The 9,990-nt window shown below is 50.5% G+C and overlaps 1 long non-coding RNA gene across 2 annotated transcripts; it reads left to right on the top strand.

Annotated features, from left to right (window-relative positions):
- The first annotated feature begins 138 nt into the window (after positions 1 to 138).
- Positions 139 to 3,854, top strand: LOC132648531 (uncharacterized). Of its 2 annotated transcripts, none has more exons than XR_009586944.1 (3): positions 139 to 336; positions 1,727 to 1,843; positions 1,946 to 3,854. It is a non-coding gene; the product is annotated as an uncharacterized LOC132648531 (long non-coding RNA). The 2 variants fall into 2 exon arrangements; XR_009586945.1 differs by lacking the exon at positions 139 to 336 and adding an exon at positions 1,023 to 1,322.
- Positions 3,855 to 9,990: the final 6,136 nt, after the last annotated feature.

Below are 9,990 nucleotides of genomic sequence, written 5' to 3'. Positions count from 1 at the left end.
TGAGGACGCCAGTGCCTGCTCTACCACTCTCCTCAGTGCCCGGAAGCCTGAGGGCACAAGGCCTGGCTGCCTTCCCAGAAAACACAGCTCACTGACTGCCTGTTCTGTCCTTGAGCTCAGGCCCAGTGCTGTCCCGTGACAGGATCCCAGCTGGGGATGGTGGGCAGCAGACCTTCCTCCTCCTGTGGTTTCCAAGAGCCGCCAAGCCAGGGTCTCCATACCAGATCTCCAGGGCTGGTCCCCAGGACGCACATCCCTAGGACAACATGTGGCTTCATCCAGTCTGGGAAGCCTGTTTCTGTAAGACAGGACAAGGGCCACTCTCCTCTTTGATGAGTGAGTTACTCCAAAATGGCCTCTCTGCTGTATGGGCAGAAGTGTGTGTGTGTGTGTGTGTTTAGAGGCTGGAGGGTTGGAGACACTCCCCACTCCCCGCAGTATGTAAACTAGGCTCAGCTGCCGGTGTGTGGTAGAGTTATTCAGAGGCAACTTTTTTAACTCATCCTTCCCATAGTGAGCAGAAAGCCCCTTTCTCCTGCTTTGGTGGGGTTAGGCACGTTGCTGGAAGGGGAGGGGGCTGACTCGGAAGGGGTGGCCTCAAGAACAGCAGTAAGGCTTTTAATCAGGATATCTCTAGGGCACTTGGTTTCTAGCGATCAAGGTCAGAGGGCAAAGAGAGAACCAGGTCTGTTCTTAAGATGGCGTGATGTCTGTGTGTGGCCGGGTGGAAAAAGCATGGGCCATGGGTATGAGATAGGTGGTCAAGCCTTGCTTTTCGTGGATTTTGAGAGTAACACACTATTTCAAAGAAAGAAGTTGCAGCTCAGCCTGAGACTGACTCAGCGTTCTCATCTGTAAAACGGGTCCTAAAAGTGTAACGCACTCAAAAGGCACTGGATAGGAACGGGTCTTTGTCACTGTGAGGTGGCGTGGGACCAGATGGTTGTTGCCATCCATCACTTACGTAGGCCTGGGAAGGAGCCCTGGGCTCTAGCTGCAAGCTGGAGTCGCGCATCCTTCCTCTCCCGCTAGGAGGAGCGCTCGGCACTTGCTGAGCGGCCTATGCGTGGCAGGTCAGGTGGGCGGGAGGAGCGCCGGGTCCTGCCCTCCCCGCGGTCCCCGGGTGCTGGCAGGCTTTCAGAGGCTGGAGGACCGAGGAGGAGGAGGAGGAGGAGGAGGTCTGGCTGCCAGGAAGGGTGGGGCTGCCAGACAGCGCAGAGCCGCACTGTGACCCAGCCATCCCGGAAACGCTCCCAACCTTGGCCCTGAGCGCGCACATCCGGCCGGGAGGGGTGTCGGCCAGGCAGGCAGGGGGACAGAGGGTGAGCGTGGGATGCCTTCGAGGTCAGGCGGCTGAAGATCACCAAAATGAAAAAGAACAAGCTTTTCTTTTTCTTCTTTTTTTTAATGTTTTAAATTTTATTCTGTGGCAACGGGCTTTGTGACTGGCTTGGGGTTAACAGAAGCAAGTCTTTAGCAGGGCTTTACACTCTCAGGCTTCCCCAGGCTTTCGTGCATGCTCCATTTATTAATTAAAAGAAAATAGTCAACGGATATTAAAGAGCGTTATCCTGTGCCAAATTGGTTACCTACACGAGACCTTTTACAACTTGCTGCAGAGGCGGCAAGAGTCACATGACCAAAATCACAACAGTCCCTGCGGTTGGATCCTGGATACAAACCCTAGATTCTTAGCTTTTTTTTTGTTTGTTTGTTTGTTTTCCAGAAAGCAGGACCTCAGGTTACCCATCTCTGCAACTGCCAGCACCTGGTAGTCACTCAGCACAGATGTGCTGAGCAGGATCCCAGGATCTCTCCATCGCAGTAGACAGGCAGTAGACAGGTGAAATGATACAACCCGTGACAGCTTAATGTCATGGGGCCGCATGAACCTGAACCTAGGGTTTAGTTTTCTTCTTTTCATGCGATTTTCCTTTCCCTACAGACCAGGCCACAGCAAGGTTCCTAGGAATCCTCACCAGGCTACCTCGCTGTGGGAGTGGAGGAGGCAGAACCGAAGAGTCCTTTCTGTGTCCCAGATACTCCAGGCCTGGGAGAAGGGGTTGAGTGGAAAGACACCTGCTTCCTTTGCTGACATCACTGTGGGAGGCCTTCTCACCACGTCCTGATGGAGGAGGTGACGTGGACCTGGAATGGCTTGCCTGGAGCCCGGAGCCCTGAGTCACAGGCTCTGGCCCATGTACTTGAGAAGCACGGACTCTTGTGTCATGGCTTTAAAGGATGCCAGGGCTGGCTCAACCTTATGCAGCTAGGTGTGAGAGGGAAAGGGTACAGGCGGGGCTGAGAGTGGGTATCCTTACTCCAACATACCACCTCGCCTACAAACTACAAGTGTAGCTCAGCTTTTCCCTCCCTTGCCCCCTGCCCTGCGTTTGTCTTTCTGTCAAGCCAGAACTGCCCCTTCCTCCCCTCATTTTGACTCTTTCTGGGCTGGGGTTCAACAGGCCACATGGATTTAGAGCCGGAAGGAGTCCACGGGGGAAACATAACCCATCCCGGAAACCTCAGCAGTGGGAGAGTAGTCATGCAGGTGTGAGAAATGATGAAGGGTACAGTTGGGGACAGCAGCCTGAAGCCTGACGGGAAAGGAAGCTGCTGTCGTCCCCGGCTTCAGGGCCATAGAGAAGCTGGCATTGCCAGAAGTCAGAGGGGGACTGGGACCTTGGTGCAGATTTCTTGGTAGGAGTTGGGGCTCCAGGGGTGGTGGTGTTGCCAGGCAAAAGGCAAAAAGACTGGTCCTCATCACCCTCCTCCTTTTCCTCTTTCTCCTCTCCAGGTCATCTGGCAGTAGGAGGGTCCTTGACAATGATAGTTTGCAAGAATGTCTCAGAAGGGAGGAATGGAGGGTGGGCAGTAGGTCCTCGATCTGAGGCAGAACCGGTCACAGGCCCATTCGCCAGGCATCCCTCTAATGCTGGACTAGGAGAACTGAAAAGCACCTGCCTTTGAAGATTGCCCTCCCTGCCGCCGCCCCCCCCCAGTAGTTGTTACCTCAGTTCTGAATGAGGTGGGAAGGAACCAGCCATTTTGGAAGATGATTTGCTTCCTGCACATTTTTCCCCCCTAGAAGATAGAGCAGTGTCTGGGGCTTAACTGAACACCAGATGTTTTGATAGGCCATCACAGCAAGATCTGTAGGGACGGTAAGATGGACTGATGGACATGCCCTTTTGGATGATGCCAGACTCCAGTCAGGCGGCTTAGCAGTCAGCTCAGACATACTGCTGAACTTTGAGTTTCAGGCTCTGTGTCAGTTCAAATAGGGACTTGGCCATTTTCAGGGCTCTATAAAAATGAACGGCAAAATGAGCCAGAGAATGTATAAGGAGATTGCTTTTGCCTGTAAACAAGGTCCCCACAGGAGAGCTGGCTTGGCTCACAGTTGTCCTCATGACGCCCTCTGGGGTGGGCATCTGTAACCTTCATCTCATCACCACAGAAATAAACGGTATTCAAGAGGCAGCTTGTCCACCATCTCCCTGAAATTAAGAGTTTGCTCTTCAAAGTCTTCAAACCCTCTCCTTCTTTATCTCTTTTACCTCCCTCCCCTTGTTTCAAAGATGTTTTGGAACGGGTGGGAATGCTGGTCCTACTGGAGCTGGGTCTGGGCCCATTGGCCAGCTCTCCGGGACTTTTTGAACAGTCTGTGGACATTGACGATTGTATAGCTCTAATAACAGGAGATTCACCATTTTGTGGGACAACATAATTTTCCATATTAAAACTGAGCTCTGCCTCTCTGCTTGTTCGGACTCCTTGGATCTTTGTGGGACAAGGGTAGCCCCATTTTCCATGTCACAGCCCTTGAAATGTGGGGAAATAAACATGGTAGGCCCAGCAAATATCTCGACTCTCTGGTTTCCACTTGAGACAAGGGTAGCTGATTTTCCACAGGCACCGGATCCCTCAAGATGGTGAGATCAGAGTTAGTAAGGGCTATGGTCTGGGTGCCTAGACTCTGTCCCCAGTGTTCCTGGGGTGTATGGGGTACCCATGAAGGAACACAGGTGGAGGTTTACAGGTGACAAGGGTGTTGGGCTTCTGTGAAACATAGGGGTCCATTCATCTGGAGTGTGGCGTGTCTGGGAGGCATGCTTTGGCTGGCTGCCTGGGACAGGCCTGAGCTGAAGCTTGGGGTCTTATTCACAGCTTCCTCTGTTCCCAAAGGATCCTTCTTTACAGCTCTCACAGCCTGACCCCAGCGTCCCTGGGAATGCCGACTGACAGCTGCGTGGAGTGCAGCCACAGCAGCCCTGCCCGGTGCCAGCTGGACGTGCCTGGCTGCCACCCGGGGACGTCAGAGCAGAGCTGCAGGCCACCCTTCCGCCAGCAGGAAGCCCAGCCGCAAACACTTGGACAGGAAGCCTGTGTGCTGGCCAGCTGAGCCAGCTGAGCCAGCTCTGGTTTCTCTTGTGTCTGAGGGTTTGGCTTCTGGGGAGAGGAAAGCGAGCCAGGTGCTGCGGGCTGTGCAGATGGGGCCACGGACTCCCCCTTGAGCTTGAGTTGTGGGTTCAAGGGTGTAAGCCGAAAAGCATCATCCAAGCTGGGGTAGAAGGGGTTGTTTCCTGGAGGAAGGGTGAGGGAGCAGAGAACACAGTGTTTACCAGGACTGGGCCAGCTGGCTGAGGCTATGCTCTGATCCCTTTGTGCTGGCTCCAGGGAAGATGTGGTTGATGGTTCAGTCCTCCAGAGCAAACCCAGGCTGGCTCCCACTTCCCAGCTGCTTCTGCCTCTGGGAACACACACTGCAGTCTCAGGAGGTTGGGTGTCCACATGTTCCTGGCTGTCAGGGGGAACTCCTCAAGGTGCCAAGCTGTGTCCTGAGAGAATGGCTGAAAACTGAGCATGCTTAGCCAGGGACAAAGATGGCTTTGCACACAGAGCTGACTTATTTTTTTTTTCTTCTTCTTTTTTTAAAATGTGCGTCAGTGTGACGCCATCAGATCCCTTGGAATTGGGGTTACGGACAACTCTGAGCTCCCATGGGTTACTGGGAATTGAACCTGGATCCCTTGGAAGAGCAGACAGTGCTCTTAACCACTGAGCCATCCAGCCCCCAGTGCAGACTTTTTTTTTACTCCCACTATATATTTAAATATCTCGAAGTTAGTCTAACAGCCGTGAAGGCATCCAGGATCATAGACTTCTCACAAGTCCTCTCACAGCCTGCCTGTCCAGTAAGAGATGTCTGGTGTCAGGTACCCGGGGAAGCAGATTGGCTCAGGTCACACAACTCAGCAGCGGCAGAGCCTGGGTGACCACCATGACCTCTGCCGCTCTAGAAAGAGAACGAAGAGGTTTCTTGCCAAAATACTCGAACAGCTAACTATCTGAGCATGCTCACCTGGCCATGTGTTCTGGGCTGTCATCGGAGGCTCACATCCTGTCTGCATGTGGCTTTAGTCACTTCTGGGCTTGCTCGGAGCTCTTTCCATTAGCTGTTTGGATGATCCAGGTTTCATTCTACCTTATGACCTCTATGGTTTTGATTCTAGACCAGGGTTCAGCAACTTTTTCTACAAAGGCTACCTGGTAATCATGCTGAGCTTTGTGGGACGCATGTCACTGGTGGCCCTGACTCGATGGTTGCTATGGAGGCATAAAATTAGCTTTATCTAAAACATAATCAAATGGTTCTGTGCCCCAATAAGACCTCACCCACCAAATAGGTAGTGGGCCAGAATTGCCCTCCCACCCCCGCGGGGGCCATAGTTCATTGGCCTTTGAGCCAAAACTGTTTGTTTGTTTATTTGTTTGTTTAGATAGAGTTGCATGTAGCCCAGGCTGCCCTCAAACTCACTATGTTAAGATTCAGAATTAATCCAGCGACTGAATTAATGAACTAATCAGTTTTGCCACAAGATCGCTTTAGGGTACTGTTCCTTGTAAGTCATTCCTTGTACTGTTCCTTGGTCCCCATGTGAAGACAATGTGATGTTACTGAGTGTCGTGTCCTTGAAGGAACACATGGGCTGGCTTGAACTCTGCTACCTGGACCATCTTTCTCATCTTTCTTCCACTGTGAAGCGCGGGGTGACACCAGCCAGAGAGGGTTGCAGTAGGGGCAGCAAATATATGTAAAGTTTGGGTTTCAGTGGTGAAGGCAGGAGAGATGACAAGAATTGTTACTGAGAGGAGGGAGTGGTGCTACTGAAAGTCACCCCGGGGCCTCACAGTGAAGTCTGGGTCGGATCTCAATGTTCTCTTGCCTTGCCGCTCAGGAAGAAGACACTGTGAAGGTCATGCCTCGTCCTGGGAAACCGGGCTCACGGAAGCTTTCAGAAGGCTTCCGTGTGACATGTCAAACTCGCTCTGTTCAAAATGACCTCTTCGTGTCTGCCTCTTCCTCTTTCTCCATCTCTCTAGATTCCAAGCTAGAAGCCCTCCTGCCCCCATCTCCTCTTCTCCGTGTCCTGCATGGTTGGGGGTCATTGGCTTTCTTAAAGCTTCTGCCTGGCTTTTAATAGGTTTATTGAGGCACAATTCAGATAGCATGTAACTGACTAGTCTTAGTTATAATTCAAATGTTTTCATATGTTTATGAAGTTGTATAATCATTGTTATTTAGATTTATAGCATTTCTGTCATCTCTAAAAACAAATCCTAGATGTGCTTCAGGCCCCATACACGTCTTTCTAGCCCTGAGCTGCTGCTGGGGTTGGCTTACTGTACATCTGCCACTACAGACCTGCCTGTTCCAAACATTTCCTACAAATGAAATTATGCTCTATCGGTCTCTAGGGTCTAGCTTCTTTCGCTTAGCCTGATATTTTCAAGACTCATCCACTTTGTTGCCCTTCTCAATACTTTTACTCTCTTTTAAGGGCATATCCATGGCATAAGTTTATGATATTTAATTTATCCACTCATAAACTGTAAAATGTTAATGCATTTCAAAGAAGAAGAGAAAAGCAAGGAGAAGCTCAAGAAATCACAGCTCCCGTGGTATTTGTTAGAATAAAAACCGGATGAAGTTTAACAACCGTGTATTGCTTTGATGTTTGGGTAAAGAATTATCGCTCAGGAGGGGAGGAACATTTTCCCAAGCCTTTCTCCACACCAGGCCACTGGGATGAGGACCCATGTTCTCCTGCCTCCAGTACTGCTATGTTTTCAACTACTTTCTACACCAGAGTGTGGAGAGCAGACAAAGTTCCTAATGAGTGTGTATCGTTGACATGAGTGTGGCCGAGTCAGGGAGGCCAATGCCTCAGGCTCAGGGGAATGGCAGGGCTTTCTTTTGGTCCAAGTTTGAAGGTTGACCATTGGTTAAAAACGGAAGATTGACCTTTGGCTAAAAATGATACATTAGAACAAAATAATACAAAACAAAAAACCCAAAAAACTGCAGGCTCACCCCGCCCCCACCATCTTCTCTCTGGAGACCCTGCTGAGATGACCTAACCCATCTCCTCATTCACACTGCATGTAACAAACACCCTGAGTCTCCTGACTGCTGGTGTGTTATCATCTGAGCACATGGCCCACTTGTGTCTGTCTTTCTTAATCTCCAGTTGCTCCCAGACAGGTTTCGAGGACCCCTCGTGGACAGAAGCACCAAGCACCAGCACATAGAAACTACGGGGAATGCATAAGCTTTTTCACCTTAGTTTTTACTCTGTGTCTTAGAAAAACAGTTAGAGCTTAAAATCTTAAGGTAGGTTTGAGATTACCTTTAGAGAATGATTTTAAAGACTGGAAGCCACTTTCTGTCACAGTGTCAGACACCTGAGAACATCAACTGTCATGATGGAAAGACTGCTTCTGTCCCAGAGGTCTGGAGGCTTCAGTCTCTGATGGACAACTGTTGCTTTGAATACGTCATGGTGGGAGGACGTAGCTGAACAACAACAACAACAACAACAACAACAAAAAAACCAAAAAAACAACAACAACAAAAAAAAAACACTCACATTCTGGCAAAAGAGAGAAAGGAGACAACCAGAGTCCTACAGTCTCCTCTGCCTGTGCGTATCCAGCGTCCTAAAGATGTCTCACCATACTCCACCTCTGGAAGACTACATCTTCTCAACACACCATAGACTAACTTTTATCCCCTGGGCCTTTGCGGGCCACTTAGAAACCAAACTCTCACAAAGTGCTGTTGCATCGCTCCTCTGATATCCTGGCTCCCTCCCTCCACTTCACTTTCGGCCTCCTATCTTAATCAGCAGGAGACTGTATTTAAAAACTTGGGAGTTGAGTGTCTTACAGCTGGAATCTACCTCAGGACACCTATTCTTAGCAGGGCTCGCCGAGGGAAGACGGCTGTCCAGGAAGCACCTCTGGCAGGGGCGGGCAGTGTTTGCAGAGCCCCATACGTCTGCGGTTTTCTAACAAACCACAGAGGCTGCCTCTGTGCGCGCTGCCACCACCCCAGGGCACTAGCTGCCTCTCTGTTGGACCTTTGGCTCTGCCACTGTCGTAAATGGCTATGCTGCCTCCCTGCCTTTGTGTAGTCCTGCTGGCTTCCTGCTGCCTGGCAGAAGCATGTGATTAGCAGGCTGTGAAGTGTGGAGAGCAAAGGCCTGCTCTCCTGTAGGCCGCCATGCCAGCAGGTGGGCCCTGCTCGCACCTATTTTGGGATTCTTCTAAAACAGGAAAAAAAAATCTTTGGATACTGAATGGTCAGGGGGGGAAAAAGAGAAAGAAAGAAAGAAAGAAAGAAAGAAAGAAAGAAAGAAAGAAAGAAAGAAAGAAAGAAGAAAAAAACAGGTGTCCACATTGGTTCTAAATATAGTGTTCTCAAGCAAGCAAAACATAAGGCTTTGTCCCATCAACAATTCCTGCATTAGGCAACGAGTCAGAGAGCTAGCAGGCAAGAATGAAGGGAGACAGGCTCCTTAGAAATGTTGTGTCCTAGTGGGGTGTCTCATTTTGCCCGTGTCTCAGAGGAAGGGAAGGGTGAACTGGACGGCAGACTGGGGTCCAGCAAGGGAACGAGATGTTTCTGGCAGCCAGGGATGTGCCCTATATGCAAATGGGTAGATTGAAGAGGTGGGGAAGGCATCGTGCCAGGAAGTCTTTGGTGAACACTGGCAGGTGGAGACTACATTCCCACAGGAAGAGAGAAGGGTGGTGGGCTTGTCTATCTACTATAGCAGCCACTAGAGCATGTGACGCTTGAGCTCTTATTAAATGATACGCTCAAACACAGGCTTGGAGAGATGGGGTAGGTAACTTATAACTTGTTGCTCATCAGAGCACCAAGTTCAGTTCCTAGCTCCCATGTTGGGCTGGATGTGCTCTCTTCTGGCTCTAAGCTGTTGTGTTCTTGGGAAATGTCCCAAGTACATCCCCAAAGTACTTGTTAGTATCTGTCCCCTTGGGGCTACGGCAATTGTTCATATTGGCGGGGTTCTAATGAACTCAGTAAAAAGTAAGCTTTTTTTTTTGGCTTTGTAATTGTAGAATTAACTTTGAGGAATGATGAACTCGACTGAGCTGAAGAAAAGCAAGGCTTCAGGGGCAAGGCCACACGGCCTCCCTCACACAGCCTCTGGAACCTTCCTTCCCTGTCAGGGTCTGGGGCAGATGGGCAAATGTGGGCTTCCCTCGAGAGCAGGCTGGATCAGGGCAGCTGCTGTTGCAAGGCTGGGAGAGGCAGGTGTGGTTTCTTCTTCCCTAGTCAAAGCAGTCATCCTGCTCCTGGGGAAAAGCTTATTTCTCCCAGTGCTAACGGACAGTGGAGGTGGAACTTGGGAGATAAAAGAGCAAGACCTAGCCAGCCCTTTAAGGTTCTAGAAATAGCCAAGGGTGGAGCATAGAGAGATGCGGAGCCCAGGGCAGGGACTGGACATCGGTGCCATCACTTGGGCAAGCTGCTCAGCTGACTAAGCTCTGTCTCCTCATCAGTGTTGATAATGGTCACTTGGGCATAAAAATGACAGTGTGGTAGAAAAACACTGCCTTGCTGAGTCCGGGCTGTGTGCTCAGCAGACCAGCTGCTTCTGCTCAGGCTCAGTGTAT

This window comes from Meriones unguiculatus, chromosome 17, assembly GCF_030254825.1.
Source record: "Meriones unguiculatus strain TT.TT164.6M chromosome 17, Bangor_MerUng_6.1, whole genome shotgun sequence".
NCBI lineage: Eukaryota > Metazoa > Chordata > Mammalia > Rodentia > Muridae > Meriones > Meriones unguiculatus.
The sequence above is the reverse complement of the archived record's forward strand: the minus strand, read 5'-3'. Positions and strand labels throughout refer to the sequence as shown.